The sequence below is a fragment of the Dendropsophus ebraccatus genome, chromosome 2 (genome assembly GCF_027789765.1).
Source record: "Dendropsophus ebraccatus isolate aDenEbr1 chromosome 2, aDenEbr1.pat, whole genome shotgun sequence".
In the NCBI taxonomy this organism is placed as follows: Eukaryota; Metazoa; Chordata; class Amphibia; order Anura; family Hylidae; genus Dendropsophus; species Dendropsophus ebraccatus.
This window is the reverse complement of record NC_091455.1, coordinates 95,574,103-95,592,568: the sequence shown is the minus strand read 5'-3', so window position 1 is coordinate 95,592,568 and position 18,466 is coordinate 95,574,103. Positions and strand designations below refer to the sequence as shown.

At 46.1% G+C, this 18,466-nt stretch overlaps 1 protein-coding gene across 1 annotated transcript in view; it reads right to left on the bottom strand.

Moving 5' to 3' along the window:
- MAK (male germ cell associated kinase) overlaps positions 1-18,135 on the bottom strand; it is a 71,667-nt gene extending 53,532 nt beyond the window's left edge. The window contains exon 1 of the mRNA XM_069958027.1: positions 18,058-18,135. The gene's annotated coding sequence lies outside the window, so the exon portion shown is untranslated. The remainder of the gene's footprint in view (positions 1-18,057) is intronic.
- Between the last annotated feature and the right edge of the window lie 331 nt (positions 18,136-18,466).

Genomic DNA, 18,466 nt, shown 5'->3' with positions numbered 1-18,466 from the left:
TAGCCCCCGTTCTCCCCCATAGTGTATAGCCCCCTGTGCTCCCCCATAGTATATAGCTCCCCTGTGCTCCCCCATAGTATATAGCCCCCTGTGCTCCCCCATAGTATATAGCCCCCTGTGCTCCCCCAAAGTATATAGCTCCCCTGTGATCCCCCATAGTATATAACTCCCCTGTGCTCCCCAATAGTATATAGCCCCCTGTGCTTCCCAATAGTATATAGCTCCCCTGTGCTCCCCCATAGTATATAGCCCCCCTGTGCTCCCCAATAGTATATAGCCCCCGTTCTCCCCCATAGTATATAGCCCCCCTGTGCTCCCCAATAGTATATAGCCCCCGTTCTCCCCCATAGTATATAGCCCCCCTGTGCCCCCTCCATAGTATATAGCCCCCTGTGCTCCCCAATAGTATATAGCTCCCCCTCCCATATAACATTGAAAAAAACAAACTGTTACTCACCTGGGTCCAGGCGATCCTCTTCTCTTCCCTCCTGTGGCCGCACTTCCTGCGGTCACAAGAGGCTGCACTCCCCTTACCCTCGCGCCGACGCTCCAGTGACGTCGGGCGCTAGAGGGAGAGTGCGGCCTCTTGTGACCACAGGAAGTGCGGCCACAAGAGTGAGTGACAGGGAGGGAGCCAATGGCTCTCTCTCTGTCAGTGTCGCTGCTGCTGCAGCGCTGAAGCGCCGCAGCAGCAGCGGACGGGGGCAGCGGCGGACGGGGGGGCCCTGCAGGGGGCGCCATGGAGGGGTAAGTAGATTACCCATCCATGGCGCTCCCCCCTGACAGGCTGGTGGCCGGAGCCCTGTGCGACCGCACTGGTCGCACATAGCAACGGCCGGCCTGCTCGGGGGGGCCCCTTTAACCAGTGGGCCCGGTGCACGTGCACCATGTGCCCTCTGGTTAAAGCGGCCCTGGGTACAGTCAGTGGCGGATTATAATGTGGGCGGCCGCCCGAACCGCTCATATTATAATCTGCCACTGAATGCCGCCCCCATGAAGATAGCTGGTGGCGCCGCCTGAGGCAGACGATTCAGGTCGCCTCATTATTGCGGCGCCCCTGCCAGGGTCCCGCAGCTTCCCGGCAGCCTCAGAATGGAGGTCAGAGGTTATCAGTGCAGGGGGTGATAAGGCACACATGTCTTGTGTTTTGGTCTTTAACCCTATCGGCTCCTGTAATGATAGCCTCCTTTCTCCATTCTGCCGGCAAGGACTCCGGTGTGTGTGTCCAAGGTTCATCAGAGCAGGAAGACGGGCCAGGGCCGTCCTGACAGCATTGTGTCACCCCTCCCACCTCCCCTATATATGATCTCTCCTACCTGATAAAAGCAATTAAAATGGTATGAACGGCAGCAGCCTCATAATGCAGGCTGTGCTACACTACTACAAGTCTTGCCACATGCAAGCCTTTACCTAAGAGCCTTTACCTAAGAGGAGCAAATCGTCAGAAAATGCATAATGGTATATAACAAAAAAATTCAATTGATATCACATGCAATACTGACAAAATACCACCTGCTAAGCCTATGTCCCCATGTAGTAGTGGAGGAAAAACTCTAGGGTATCGCCACCATATTATGGCTTCGTCAGGACGTGGTGTCGATACCCGTTCAGTTTTCTCCTCCACTACTACATGGGGACATAGACTTAGCAGGTGGTATTTTGTCAGTATTGCATGTGATATCATTTGAATTTTTTTGTTATATACCATTGTTATATACCATTATGCATTTTCTGACGATTTGCTCTATCGTCCTCTTAGGTAAAGGCTTGCATGTGGCAAGACTTGTAGTAGTGTAGCACAGCCTGCATTATGAGGCTGCTGCCATTCATACCATTTTAATTGCTTTTATCATTTCTTTTGTAATGGTGCCTGCACACAGAGAGATTTATCTGACAGATTCTGGAAGCCAAAGCCAGGAATGGATTTGAAAAGAGGAGAAATCTTAGTCTTTCCTTTATGACCCGTCTCCTGTTTATAGTCTGTTTCTGGCTTTGGCTTAAAAAATCTGTCAGATAAATCTGTCTGTGTAAACGCACCATTAGCCGGCTTAATAAAGCTATTTTAATTATATTTCATTGGTGTGCACTGTGATTTATATATCCTATATTTCTCTGTCATTTTTTGTTTTGTTCCATTGGTATTAGTCTATAGGGTACACGGTAGCACCCTTTCTTATTATTGTGTATACCTGTGGGGCCCACTTTGTTCTTCTTTTTATCTTTTTTTTAACCTCTTCTACCTGACATGTTATTAAAGGGGTCTCCTCTGCTGGGGGCACCACAAGTCTCAGCAGATAATCAGTCCTGCTTGGGACACTAACATTCCCACCATAATGTTTCCTGTTTGGGGAACACTAACCTGTAGACATCTGGATCTTAACTAACAGAATATTACAAGCACCATCACTCCCAGCATTGTGAATACTTCCTGTCTGATGTACTACAACCCTCAGCAGAATCACCTCTCCAGTCTGCAGCACTACAGGGGGATTGACTATAGAGGGGGTGCTTACTACAGGGAGCTGACTACTCTGTGGGCTACCTACGAGAGGGATAGCTACATATAGGTTACTATATTTTTACTATGATTTTTGGTCACATCACACCCCCCCAAAAAATTCATTAAGTGATCAAAAGGTCACATATATACAAACATGATACCAAATAAAACTGCAGATCACAGTGCAGAAAATAATCCCGCACACCACAGCCATACAGGGCAAAACATGAAAGGTTAGAGTAGTCACAGATGTCAGAGTAGGACAACTTTTAAGCTATTTTATTTTAAAAAAATGTAAACTATTTCTAAGATAGTAAAATAAAATAAAAAGCCCATAACCTGATGTCACCATAATAGTGCAGACCTGAAGACCTTAACAGCGTAAAAACAGTTGGGGGTGTAGCTTTTTCTCATACTTTGGTATCGAATTGGTATCGAGTATCGAAATAAAAAATTAGTATTGGTATCGAACTCAAAATTCTGGTATCGTGACATCACTACTTCCGGGATGGGGGGAAAACGGGGAAGAGGGCCATTCACTTACATAACACACGTTACAAAGTTGTATAACGTTGTAATGTGTGTTATTTAGTGAATAAAAGTTAAACGCTGCACTACCCCTTTAAAATCGCTCTATTCCCAGGATTATAACGTTTTTATCCTTTGGTCTATGGGGCTGTGTGAGGTGTCATTTTTTGCGCCATGATCTGTACTTTCTATCCGTACCTTGTTTGCATATATGCGACTTTTTGATAGTTTTTTAGTACAATTTTTCTACATTTGATGCAACCAAAAATGCACAATTTTGCACTTTGGATTTTTTTGGGCTTATGCCGTTTACCGTGCGAGATTGGGAATGAGATAATGCGATACCAAACATGTTTGTTTATTTATATATTTTTATTTATAAAATGGGGAAGGGGGGTGATTCTGACTTTTATTAGGGGAGGGTTTTTTTTATTAATAAAAAAACATTTACAGTGCTACCTTGGTTTAAGAGCTCACAGATTTTCAAAATTGTAACTTGGTGTAAGAACTTTGCTTTGGTTTAAGAGCTCCCTGTACTGAGTGGGGGAGGGGCATGGTCGTTTATCGTTAACGATCATGCGAACAATAATCGTCCCGTGGAATAGGGCCCTTAGACTCTCCATGCGTTTTTTTCTTATTTTTTCGTATTAACTGATTACAGTCAAGATTGATGAATTAAATCCTGTGGATAGCCCCGCTCTTGCAAGCAACCACTCAGCTCGAGAGCCTGAGTTTCAAAGCCTACATCATTACTGTTAATACGCCTAAGCCGCACGAACTAGCCGTACTGCACATCGCTCTTAACAAGAGCTGCATGGTAGCTTGCATAATTTAGGCGCATGTACGTGGATGTGGGCTTACGAAAGCCTCCTAACTCCAATTTACCTGAAACAATTTCTAAATGGGCATCTATGAAGTCTAATTGATCATTTCCAAAGTGGGATGTAAAGCGCATACCATAGTTATTGTTGTTAATGTAATATACTAACTGCTGTAACTCCATCTCAGCACCTGACCAAACAATGAGGATATCATCGATATAACTTAATTTTAGACATAAAGCTATTTAGTGTTGTAAAAGTGACATCATCCTCAAACTCCACCAGAAATAAATTTGCAAAAGCTGGGGCTACCGGCGTCCCCATGGCCGTTCCAGGCCGCTGACAGTACCACTGGAAGGCATTAAGGTGGAGCACAAAGCCTAGCAGTTCGCATACAGAGTGTGCGAACACAGCAATAGGGTGTTGAGCTGGGATCAGCGCCATTACGGCCAGCAGGGAAGGGGGACAGTAAGTATTTGGATGCAGCTGTCAACTTTGACAGCTGCATCTAAATACTTTATTAGCGGGCACGGCGATCGGACCGTGCCTACTAATTGCTGCACGACCCCCCTCCAAAATCCTCTAGTGGCACCAGGACGTTCAGTAACGTCCTGGTGCAGCTAAGGGTTACGATTGGCCCTTTACTCAGCCAGTAACTCTTGTGACCGGAGGCAGCAATATACCTCCAGCCACAAGAGGCCGCTCCCTCCCTCAGCTCCCCAGTACACGTGTGACGTGCTACTAGTGCAGAAAGAGGAAGGAGAAGATGAGGTGGTCAGCCGGCTCAGGAGTCAGCTTAGTATGTATGTTTGTTTTTTTCTATCTGTTTTACATGGTTATTGGGACTGAGGTGGGGGAGGCTTACTGCATGGGGGAAATTACTTATAGGGGGATAGATATCTACATGACAGGGAAGGCGTACAGTGAGCATCACCTATTGGGAGGGGGCATTGCTTTCAGGGAAGGGGGCTTGCTACAGAGGGATTGTCTACAGGGCTATACTGTAGATAGATGAGAGATAATAATTCACTGCAGAGGACATTTGCCATTTTTCCTCAGTTGGGGCGTGGCTAACAGAGGGCCCACAATTTCTGAACTGCCCGGGGCCCATGGTACCCTTACTCCGCCCCTGAGTGTGAACACAGTCTAAGGGCGGGTTCAGACTACATAATTCTCGCGGATAAATTCAGCGGAATTTCGTCGCCTGTACACGCTCACGGCCGCGCGCTTTTCCTGCCAGCTCCATAGACACCATTCTATGGGCCGACTGATTCCGCATTCCGCCGAAAGAATTGTCACGTCAATTCCTGATGGTCCTGGTACAAGCGATCAGCGGTATACCACTGATGGCTTGTTCCAAGTGCTGCCTGGTACTTTTTATCCCCTGTCACCATAAATCATTGGTGACGAGGAAAAAAAAGTGCCCCCCCCCCCCCCCCCCTCAGCGTTGTTCCTCCATCCCCCCAAGTTGCCCCCCATTCCCCCAGAGGAGATGCTCAACAGATCCCCCTGGAGCAGTGAGAGCCTTCCTCTTCTGCAACCAGACTGCCTCTGAAGTGTACAGTCATGGCCAAAAGTTTTGAGAGTGACACAAATATAATATTTTCACATGATCTGCTGCCCTCTGGTTTTTGTGTGTTTGTCAGATGTTTTTATCACATACAGAAATATAATTGCCATCATATTATGAGTAACAAAAGCTTATATTGACAGTTAGAATGAGTTAATGCAGCAAGTCTTCTTCAGGACCTCTGCAATTCTCCCTGGCATGCTCTGAATCAACTTCTGGACCAAATCATGACTGATAGCAGTCCATTCTTGCACAATTAATGCTTGCATTTTGTCAGAACTTGTTGGTTTTTGTTCGTCCAACCGTCTCTTGATGATTGACCACAAGTTCTCAATGGGATTAGGATCTGGGGAGTTTCCAGGCCATGGACCCAAAATATCTATGTTTTGTTTCCTGAGCCATTTAGTTTTCACCTTTGCTTTATGGCAAGGTGCTCCATCATGCTGGAAAAGGCATTGTTGATCGCCAAACTGCTCTTGGACGGTTGGGAGAAGTTGCTCTTGGAGGACATTCTGGTACCATTCTTTATTCATGGCTGTGTTTTTAGACAAGACTGTGAGAGAGACGATTCCCTTGGTTAAGAAGCAACCCCACACATGAATGGTTTCAGGATGCTGTACAGTTGGCATGAGACAAGACTGGTTGTAGCGCTCACCTCGTCTTCTCCGAAAAAGCTGTTTTCCAGATGTCCCAAACAATGAAAAAGGGAATTCATCAGAGAAAATGACTTTACCCCAGTCCTCAGCAGTCCACTCCCTGTACCTTTTGCAGAATATCAGTCTCCCTGATGTGTTTTCTGGAGAGAAGTGGCTTATTTGTTGCCCTCCTTGAGACCAGGCCTTGCTCCAAGAGTCTCCGCCTCACAGTGCGTGCAGATGCACTCACACCTGCCTGCTGCCATTCCTGAGCAATGGGAATGTAAAAGGCAAATCAGCTCACCATGTGTGCAAAAATCAGTGGTGCTGGTCCTCAATTATGTCTGGAGCAGGTGGAAGGAAACAGAAATCCGGGCCATTTTCCGGTGGCAATAGATAAGAAGTGGAAGTCAACAGCTCCGAGTAAAATGTAAAGTCTTTATTTAGAAATCCTCTTAAAATCCAAACATAACAATAAAAAACACTCCGACGCGTTTCAGGACACTGGTCCCTTAATCATGGCAAATTTATACTGAACATTACAGACTTTTATAAGAGGATATGACCAGTATGTTACAAGAAATACGCCCCCCAAAAGGGAGGAGAAAAACATCACATGATGCTAACAGGTGTGTGCTGATAGTTGAAATAAACACATTTATACACTTAACATATACAATACTAGAAAATGTACCCGGCGCTGCCCGGGTATAAAGTGTCAGTGTGTTAATTAGATTTGTTCTAAGGTGCCCAGGAGGCCAAGCTAAAGGTATTGTTTCATCTGAGTTAATCAGTGGAATTAGTGTATACCTGTAGTGCATAGTTGGAGGGGTTCTGTATACCCACAATGTATAGTTTTTAGTGGTCTCGCATATCTGTAGTGCATAGTTGGGGGGGCTGTATACCTATAGTGTATAGGTGGGGGGGGTCCTGTATACCTGTAGTGTGTAGTTGGGGGGGGCTGTATACCTGTAGTGTATAGTTGAGGGAGGTCCTGTATACCTGCAGTGTACAGTTGGTGAAGGTCCTGTATAACTATAGTATAGAGTTGGTGGAGGTCCTGTATACCTGTAGTGTATAGTTTGGGGTCCTATACACCTGTAGTATATAGCTGGTGGAGTTCCTGTATACCTGTAGTATACAGCTTTGGGGTCCTGTATACTTGTAGTATAGAGCTGGTGAAGGTGCTGTATACCTGTATTATAGAGTTGGTGTAGGTCCTGTATACCTGTAGTGTATAGTTTTGAGGTCCTGTATACCTGTAGTGTATAGTTTGGAGTCCTATATACCTGTAGTATATAGTTGGTGGAGTTCCTGTATACCTGTAGTGTATAGTTTTAGGGTCCTGTATACCTGTAGTGTATAGTTTGGGGTCCTGTATACCTGTAGTATATAGTTGGTGGAGGTCCTGTATACCTGAAGTATATAGTTGGCGGAGGTCCTGTATACCTGTAGTGTATAGTTTTGGGGTCCTGTATACCTGTAGTGTCTTGTATACCTGCAGGGTTGTATTTACCCGTATGGCAGTGTTATTCAGTCACAGTGTGTCGGTATTGGTCAGGTCTGGTGTGGCTGTGTTATCCAGTCACAGTACGGCGGTATTGGTCAGGTCTGGTGTGGCGGTGTTATTCAGTCACGGTATGGCGGTATTGGTCAGGTCTGGTGTGGCGGTGTGATCCAGTCACGGTATGGTGGTATTGGTCAGGTCTGGTATGGCGGTGTTATCCAGTCACAGTATGGCGGTATTGGTCAGGTCTGATATGATGGTGTTATCCAGTCACAGTATGGCGGTATTGGTCAGGTCTGGTATGGCGGTGTTATCCAGTAACAGTATGGCAGTATTGGTCAGGTCTGATATGATGGTGTTATCCAGTCACAGTATGGTGGTATTGGTCAGGTCTGGTGTGGCGATGTTACCCAGTCACAGTTTGCCGGTATTGGTCAGGTCTGGTGTGGCAGTGTTATCCAGTCACAGTATGGCGGTATTGGTCAGGTCTGATATGATGGTGTTATCCAGTCACAGTATGGCGGTATTGGTCAGGTCTGGTATGATGGTGTTATCCAGTCACAGTATGGCGGTATTGGTCAGGTCTGGTATGACGGTGTTATCCAGCACAGTATAGCGGTATTGGTCAGGTCTGGTGTGGCGGTGTTACCCAGTCACAGTTTGGTATACCTGTAGTGCCCTGTATATACATGTACTGTATAGATGGAGTAGGGGCTCCTGTATATACATGTACTGTATAGATGGAGTAGGGGCTCCTGTATATACATGTACTGTATAGATGGAGTAGGGGCTCCTGTATATACATGTACTGTATAGATGGAGTAGGGGCTCCTGTATATACATGTACTGTATAGATGGAGTAGGGGCTCCTGTATATACATGTACTGTATAGATGGAGTAGGGGGCTCCTGTATATACATGTACTGTATAGATGGAGTAGGGGGCCCTGTATATACATGTACTGTATGGATGGAGTAGGGGGCCCTGTATATACATGTACTGTATAGATGGAGTAGGGGGTCCTGTATATACATGTACTGTATAGATGGAGTAGGGGCTCCTGTATATACATGTACTGTATAGATGGAGTAGGGGCTCCTGTATATACATGTACTGTATAGTTGGAGTAGGGGGTCCTGTATATACATGTACTGTATAGATGGAGTAGGGGGCCCTGTTTATACATGTACTGTATAGTTGGAGTAGGGGGCCCTGTATATACATGTCCTGTATAGATGGAGTAGGGGGTCCTGTATATACATGTACTGTATAGATGGAGTAGGGGGTCCTGTATATACATGTACTGTATAGATGGAGTAGGGGGTCTACCAGTTATTACTGTGGATGTTGTGAGGCAGCTTCCCTAGCAACCATTGCTCCCTGTGAAAATGAAAGCAGTAATCCTATTGGTTGCTAAGGCTCCAACTGCTGTGTCTGCTGCAGCTAATTATATCACCTGTGTTTGCAGTGAGGAGATTTTCCCATTCATCTCTATGGGGCGCCGCTCTTTCCCCTCCCCCTCCTCTCCTGTACATCTGGCGGGGACGGGACCTTCGCAATAACCTTCCCGGGCACCCAATGTATCTGTGTGCCAAATTTGGGGTCAAACGGTTCAGGCGTTTGGAAGTCTATAGAGGACAGACAGACAGAAGGACAGACAGACTTTCATTTTTATGATATAGATAAATATATACAAGAGTAAATTACAAATACAAAAAAAGAAAAAGAATCTAATGAATGAAGGAGAGATCATTTCTGTAATTAAGACGCTGGGGAATGCGTGTGCATAACCGCAAGATCCAAAACGCCTCTCGCTTTCTCAGTGTCTGAACAAGGTCCCCACCTCTCAAGGGTGGACGGACTTGCTCAATAGCACACATAGAGAGACTATTGCACACGCCCCCATGCACTTCAGCAAAATGCTTGGACAAACCAGACATAGACTTGCTGGATGTGCGGGTACGTATAGAAACCGCATCAGAAAGATGTTCAGCAAATCTGGTTTTGAGCTTACGTTTTGTGGAACCCACATATTGCAAACGGCATTGTCTACATTCCGCCAGATAAATTACAAAGGTAGAATTACAATTGAGAAAGGATTTAATAGGGTAAGAAATGCCGGTTGCAGTAGAACAAAAAACAGACTGGTTAGTAATAAAACGACATAAGGGACAACGAGATAAAGCACACTTATGGCAGCCTAGAATATGTAGCCATGTTTGACTGACTGGCTTGTTCTCTGGAAGTACACTCGGCGAAAGTACATTGCCCAAAGTAACCCCTCTACGAGCTACACATTTAATCCCTGTGGATAGAATGGTTTCGCATGTAGCATCTTGATATAACAAAGGTATATATTTACGAACAATGTTGCAAATAGTTTTGTATTGTGGGCTAAATGGTGTAGAGAATACCAAAGAGGGTATATTATGGGAGGGGCTAGAAAGATGTTTATTGCGTGTAGCTCTATCCTGTAAATGAAACGATCTGGTGTTTTTCTCAGCTATGGTTTTAGCTCTATTTATAATAGACATGGGGTAACCCCTGGACTTGAGGCGATACGTAAGATCCCTACAGGCTGAATCATATAAGGAACGATCGGAGCAACTCCGAATGGTCCTTATAAATTCTCCAATGGGTAAGTTTTCAACAACATGGGGTGGATGGTGGCTAGACGCATGCAAAAGGCCATTGCCTGCACTGGGTTTGCGATATAGGGTACTGTGTATCTTGCCTCCCTGAAAAAAACAACAGAACATCCAAAAAAGAATTTTTTTCTGAATCAAACTGAAAAGTGAACTTTAAATTCAAACTGTTGGTATTAAGAAATGTAACAAAATCATGAGCCTCACCAACTGTACCTGTCCAAACTAGGAGGTGGTCGTCTATATACCTCCCGTACCAGGAGATATACTGTAAAAAAGGGATTGTTGGTATTGTATATGACGACCTCCTCCCAGTAGGACATGTACAGATTGGCTAACGAAGGGGAGAATTTAGCTCCCATGGGGCAGCCAACAATCTGAACATAAAACACTTGCACATCCAGTAAGTCTATGTCTGGTTTGTCCAAGCATTTTGCTGAAGTGCATGGGGGCGTGTGCAATAATGTCTCTATGTGTGCTATTGAGCAAGTCCGTCCACCCTTGAGAGGTGGGGACCTTGTTCACACACTGAGAAAGCGAGAGGCGTTTTGGATCTTGCGGTTATGCACATTCCCCAGGGTCTTAATTACAGAAATGATCTCTCCTTCATTCATTAGATTATTTTTCTTTTTCTTTTTTGTATTTGTAATTTACTCTTGTATATATTTATATTGTATATGTTAAGTGTATAAATGTGTTTATTTCAACTATCAGCAAACACCTGTTAGCATCATGTGATGTTTTTCTCCTCCCTTTTGGGGGGCGTATTTCTTGTAACATACTGGTCATATCCTCTTATAAAAGTCTGTAATGTTCAGTATAAATTTGCCATGATTAAGGCACCAGTGTCCTGAAACGCGTCGGTGTGTTTTTTATTGTTATGTTTGGATTTTAAGAGGATTTCTAAATAAAGACTTTACATTTTACTTTGAGCTGTGGACTTCCACTTCTTATCTATTCCTGAGCAAGCTCTGCACTGCTGGTAGCCCGATCCCGCAGCTGAAACACTTTTAAGAGACGGCCCTGGCGCTTGCTGGTCTTTCTTGGGCGCCCTGGAGCCTTTTTGGCAACAATGGAACCTCTCTCCTTGAAGTTCCTGATGATGCGATAGATTGTTGACTGAGGTGCAATCTTTCTAGCTGCGATACTCTTCCCTGTTAGGCCATTTTTGTGCAGTGCAATGATGACTGCATGTGTTTCTTTAGAGATAACCATGGTTAACAGAAGAGAAACATTGATGCCAAGTCTCCTTTTAAAGTGTCCAGTGGTGTCATTCTTACTTAATCATGACAGATTGATCTCCAGCCCTGTCCTCCTCAACACCCACACCTTTGTTAATGGAGCAATCACTGAAACAATGTTAGCTGGTCCTTTTAAGGCAGGGCTGCAATGATGTTGAAATGTGTTTTGGGGGATGAAGTTAATTTTCTAGGCAAATATTGACTTTGCAATTAATTGCTGTTAAGACAGAAAGCCCAAAAAAGTCTGCCACAAAATAATAAGTTTGCAATTCAAATATTAAATATCAACCAAAGAAAAAGAACTAATACATTAATAAAACTTATTTCTTTATTTAAATCAATAATAAATTACATAATTATGACCATGAGATACACAGAAGCACAAAACTGGAGAGGGGAATAGATGTCAGTGGGGTATATGTGACTACGGACAAATGATAAATAAACAGTAAAGGGAAACACCCCGTGTAAGGCACAGCTATATATATATAGATTAGATGACCTCCTGTATGTGCAGGGCCAACACACAGGGCAAACACCTAGGGGGACATGTATCATCCGGCGTACAGATTATTTTCGGCGGAAAGTGAAGATTTGCGCATTATTTTATTCGCAAATGGTCGATTTGCGAATTAAAATATTCGCAAATCGGCACTTTCCGCCGGGAGGGGGTGTGAAGGGGTGGAACGAATGGGGGCGGACTCAGAGTCCGTGCGATTCACCATCCGTTCCGCCAAAAGATACGCAGAAAACCTACTCCAGTCCTCAGCTGGCGTAGCTTTTCGGCCGAGCACACGGGATTTATGTAGAGGCAGTCAGCCTCTACATAAATCCCCGTAGCGATGGAGATGCGGGGACATTTTTAAGTCCGGCGTAAAAAACGCCGGACTTAATAAATGTCCCCCCTAGAGTGTATAGTGGAACAAAGTAAACCCACTAATCTGCCCAGCAAACAATAAGTACAAGCCCAAATTATAGACAGAAGAAGTGAGAAATAAAATAGTCAAACACAGAAAGGAGGGGGGTGAGCACCAGTTACCACACTGACATCTTACCACTCTGGAGCACAGACAGCCCAACGTACGTTTCGTTCACTTCATCAGGAGATCATTGTTTGCTGGGCAGATTAGTGGGTTTACTTTGTTCCACTATACACACTTGTGTTTGCCCTGTGTGTTGGCCCTGCACATACAGGAGATATATATATATATATATAGCTGTGCCTTACACAGGGTGTTCCCCTTTATACTGCTTATTCATCATTTGTCCTTAGTCACATATACCCCACTGACATCCATTCCCCTCTCCAGTTTTGTACTTCTGTGTATCTCATGGTGATAATTATGTAATTTATTATTGATTTAAATAAAGAAATATGTTTTATTCATGTATTAGTTTTGCAATTTTTTCTTTGGTTGATAATTGCTGTTAAGCTGATCACTCTTTATAACATTCTGGAGTATATGCAAATTACCATTTTAAAAACTGAAGCAGTAGACTTAAAAATGAATGTTTGTATTATTCTCAAAACTTTTGGCCATGACTGTACATGCACTGCAGAGGCAGAAATTTCAAAGTGACAGGGACCAATTTGGATCCCGTCACTAAAATGAGCTCCCCCAGTAGTATGTAGCCCCCCTGTGAGCTCCCCCCCAGTAGTATATAGCCCCCCTGTGCACTCCCCCCAGTAGTATATAGCCCCCTTCAGTAGTATATAGCCCCCCTGTGCGCTCCACCAGTAGTATATAGCCCCCCTGTGCGCTCTCCCCCTGTAGTATATAGCCCCCCTGTGACCTCCCCCCAGTAGTATATAGCTCCCCCAAGTAGTATATAGCCCCCGTGCGCTCCCCCAGTAGTATATAGCCCCCTGTGCGCTCCCCCCCAGTAGTATATAGCCCCCCTGTGCGCTCCCCAGTAGTATATAGCCCCCTCAGTAGTATATAGCCCCCCTGTGAGCTTTCCCCCAGTAGTATATAGCCCCTTGTGAGCTCCCCCCCCTGTAGTATATAGCCCCCCTCAGTAGTATATAGCCCTTCTGTGAGCTCCCCCCAGTAGTATATAGCCCCCTGTGCGCTCCCCCAGTAGTATATATCCCCCCCTGCGCTCCCCAAGTAGTATAAAGCCCTCCTGTACGCCCCCTCCCTCCCATATAGTATAACATAAAAAAACAAACACTTATACTCACCTGGGTCTGGGCGTCAACTATTTTCTTCTGCTCTTGTGGCCACAGTGCAGCAGTCACTAGAGGCCGCTCTTCCCTTGTCCTGGCATCAGCACTCCAGTGACGTCACTCGAGTGCCGAAACCAGAGGTACAGTGTGGCCTCTTGTGACCGCTGCGGCCACAAGAGTGACTGACAGGGAGGGAGCCAATGGCTCCCTCTCTGGCAGTGCTGCTGCACGGTAACTATGAGCGCTCGTTACTGCGCAGAGCGCAGCTCAGTGTACAGGTATACTGAGCTGCAGCAGGGGTCTTGATAGCTGGCCTTCGCGGTCCGCCAGTTGAGGACCCCTGACCTATAATATATATATATATATATATATATATATATTGTAGGGATCTTCCCGGGGGATGGTGTGTTTGGACACAGTTCACAGCAGACTTGGACTTGTAAAATAACAGCTTGGCGTTTATTTGCAGCATAAACAGTCCATCAAACAAAACCCAGCAGCACCGTGCTTTAAGAATAAAACAAACAAAAAGGTCTTGCCCGTCTGGGCGCTTACTAACAGGTTTCTTCACCTATCTGACACTAGACAAACAGTGCGTCTTTCACCTGGATACCGCAGGGTATATATATGCTCCAGCAGCATCTGTATTCCTTGCTCCCAGGAGAACCAGCATGCAGGCTGTTCACCCCTGGCTGAGAGCCCCCACCTGCATCTCTGTGGAGCTCTTACCTTCTCAGGCTGATTGCTCACCTGATGGCAAAACCCAAACTGGATCGGGGGGAGGGAATGGCAAGTCCCACTACCAAAACCTACCTGCCATTCCATGTAAATCCAGGCCCGGTAAAAATAAATAATAACTCAGCAGCATAGCACTGCTGAGTAACAGATCCCTCCTAGACTTACCATCTCACACTATGCATCAGCCTAGGTGAGATGTACACCCCCTCGAACACATCTCCAGTGACATGTCTACATATCCCCCCCCTCTTTTTCAGACCGGAGGGCTGAGCGTTTCGTCCCCACAGACAGTGTACCCTTGATAGGGCGTCAGCATTCGCCTGTAATTTCCCTGGCCGGTGTTCCACAGTGAAATTGAAGTTTTGTAGGGACAGAAACCATCTAGTCACCCTCGCGTTTTTCTCTTTGTTAAGCTTCATCCATGTTAGGGGGGCATGGTCTGTCACTAACTTGAATTTCCTGCCTAGTAAGTAGTACCTCAGGGACTCTAGGGCCCACTTCACTGCCAGACATTCTCGCTCCACAATGGCGTAGTTTTTCTCAGCCGGGGATAGCTTTCTACTCAAGTACATCACCCTGGTGCTCCTCGCCATTCACGACCTGTGAGAGGACGGCACCTAACCCTGTGTTAGAGGCATCTGTCTGTACTAGAAACTCTCGCCTAAAGTCAGGGGTAACTAGCACAGGCTGTTGGCACAAGGCAGACTTAAGGCTTTGAAAAGCCTTCTCAGCCTCTGGAGTCCATGTCACCATTGCTGACTTCGCACCCTTTGTCAGGTCAGTTAGCGGGGCTGCAACTGAAGCAAATACCCAGGAAAGCTCTGACCTGTCTCTTTGTGAGGGGTTGAGGCCAATTCTGTATTGCCTCAATTTTATTTAGTTGTGGTTTCACTAACCCCCTCCCAATAATGTAGCCCAAGTATTTGGCCTCCTCTAAGGCTAGTGCACACTTCTCTGCATTGATGGTTAACCCCGCATCATTTATGGCATCTAACACCGCCTGGACCTTACAGAGGTGACTTTCCCAATCCGGGCTAAAAATGACCACATCATCTAGGTAGGCAGCGGAGTAATCCCGATGTGGTCGCAGGATCAAGTCCATCAACCTCTGAAAAGTGGCAGGGGCTCCATGTAACCCGAATGGCATCACTACGTATAGGAAGAGCCCATCAGGGGTGGAGAATGCAGTCTTCTCTTTAGCCTCAGGAGTGAGGGGGATCTGCCAGTAGCCCTTAGTGAGATCAAGGGTAGTTATGTACCTGGCATTACCCATCCTTTCTATCAACTCATCTACCCTGGGCATGGGGTAGGCATCGAACTTGGAGATCTCATTTAACTTTCTAAAGTCATTACAGAACCTCCAAGTTCCATTGGGCTTTGGGATTAACACAATCGGGCTGGACCACTCGCCCTGGAACACCTCAATGACTCCTAGGTCAAGCATACGTTTTACCTCGGATGATACCGCCTCCCTCCGTGCTTCTGGTATCCTATAGGGCTTAAGGTTTACTCTGCTTCTAGGCTCAGTTTCAATATGATGACTAATGAGATGCGTACGCCCTGGGAGGTCAGAAAACTTGTCTTTATTTTTCTGCAGGAACTCCTTAGCTTCCTGCTTCTGTGACACTGATAGGGTGTCACCAGACTTGAACGGAGGGATTGGTGGTGACAGATGACCAACAGGATTTGTCGCCACCAAGGATTCCCTGTCTTTCCAGGGCTTGATCAAGTTTACGTGATAAACTTGGAAAGGCTTTCTTCTACCTGGTTGGTGTATCTTGTAGTTGACCTCACTGACCTTCTCTACAATTTCATAGGGACCCTGCCACTTTGCTAAGAATTTGCTTTCTACCGTGGGAACAAGAATGAGTACCCGGTCACCTGGGCTAAATGTCCTGATTCTTGCAGAACGATTGTAAATTCTGCTTTGGCCCTCTTGCGCCCTCTGGAGGTGTTCCCTTACTAGGGGCATTACAGTGGCTATACGGTCCTGCATTTGTGCTACATGCTCTATAACACTCTTGTATGGGGTGGACTCACTTTCCCATGTCTCTTTCGCTATATCCAATAAACCCCTAGGGTGACGACCATAGACCAATTCGAAGGGAGAGAACCCTGTGGATGATTGGGGCACTTCCCTAATAGAAAACATCAGGTAAGGTAGTAAGTGATCCCAATCACGCCCATCTTTTTCCACCACTTTCTTTAACATATGTTTCAGGGTTTTATTAAACCTCTCCACTAACCAGTCTGTCTGTGGGTGATATACAGAGGTACGTAGGTGTGAGATTTTAAACAGTTTGCATAGCTCTTTCATCACCTTTGACATAAATGGTGTACCTTGGTCAGTCAAGATTTCCTTGGGGATCCCCACCCTGGAAAACATATAAAACAATTCCCGTGCAATTGTTTTAGAGGCAGTGTTTTTTAGGGGTACAGCCTCAGGATAGCGGGTCGCGTAGTCTAATACAACTAGAATGTACTGGTGACCCCTAGCCGACTTTACAATGGGACCCACCAAGTCCATTGCGATCCGGTCAAAAGGTACCTCTATGATGGGGAGCGAAACCAAAGGACTGCGGAAATGCGACACTGGAGCGCTAAGCTGACATGTGGGGCACGACTCACAGTATTTTTTTATGTCATTGTAAATCGCAGGCCAATAAAACCTCTGGAGGACTCTCTCCTGCGTTTTATCCGTCCCCAAGTGGCCCCCAAGGACATGACTATGGGCCATGTCAAGTACCTGACGCCGGTACGACTTAGGCACCAGAAGCTGTTCCACAACCTCATCATTAATCTTAGTGACTCTATAGTAGAGATCGTTAGTCACAGAAAAATGTGGAAACTTTTTCTCAGCTTCTGGTTCCTGAGGTACCCCATTCATAACAGTGACCTGCTCTCTCGCATTTCTGAGAGTGGGGTCCTGCAACTGTGCAGTACCAAAATTATCCCTAGACACCTCTAAGTCTGGAACATTCTGGTCAGTGGGAGGAGCCTCTTCCTCACCAGCCAGGACCTGCAAAGGAAAAGTATCATTTTCATCCTGTACATTTTTATCATTTACAGTGGGTAATGCAATAGACTTAGGGGTCTCCTCACTCCTTTCAGGGGATTGTTGTTTTCCCCATAGAGCCCAGAACAATGGAAAATCACGCCCCAATATTACATTATGCATAAGGTTTTTAACCACACCCATTTCATATTGTACAGCGCCTAGTTCAGTCCCGACATTAGCCAGTACTATAGGGTAAACCTTTGTATCACCATGTATGCACACCACACTCATATGTTTGTTGGACACAAAGTCCCCAGTCACCAGACTGGCATGCACCAAGGTGACAAGGCTTCCTGAGTCCAGCAACGCCTTAACAGGGAAGTCATTGACAGTAATGTGGCAGACTTGCGGTTCAGTCTCTAGTCCAGTGACCGCAACAAAAGACGGTTCCGCAAATAGCGACTGACGCCAGCTAGAGTCACACTCCATGGGCTCAGTGGTAAGAGGGCAATGGGCAGACATATGTCCCGTCTCATGGCATCTCCAGCACTGGATAGGGCCTGGTCTCCTTGGCAGGGAGTCCTTTTTAGGGCCACTTAGCCACCGGGGACCATCACCAGTCTTTTGCCCCTGAGACACCTCCTGAGCGCTCTTCCCTCTATAAGCACCCCTTCACACTCCCCCAATAGATGGAAGTCTCTTACCAGCTGATGGCACAGGTCTGGCACTCCGGGGAGGTGAAGGTGCTGCAGGAACATCACGGAGGTAGTCCTCAGTCGCCTGGAACCTCTCCACAAGGTTGACAAGTTCGTCGGCACTCTTAAGGTCGCCTTGTCCCACCAAGCGTTGCAGATCCGCAGGAAGTGCGCGGAGGTAGCGATCCATCACGACCCTCTCTAGGATCTGTGCAGGAGTAGAGGTGTCTGGCTCCAACCATTTTCTTGCCAGATGAATCAGGTCATACATCTGGGACCTCGCTGACTTGTCCAGACTGTAGCTCCAGTTGCGGACCCTCCGGGCACAGACAGCAGCAGTAACTCCTAGTCGGGCAAGTATCTCTGCTCTTAGCCGAGGGTAGTCCTTGACCTCTTGCTCACTGAGGTCATAGTAGGC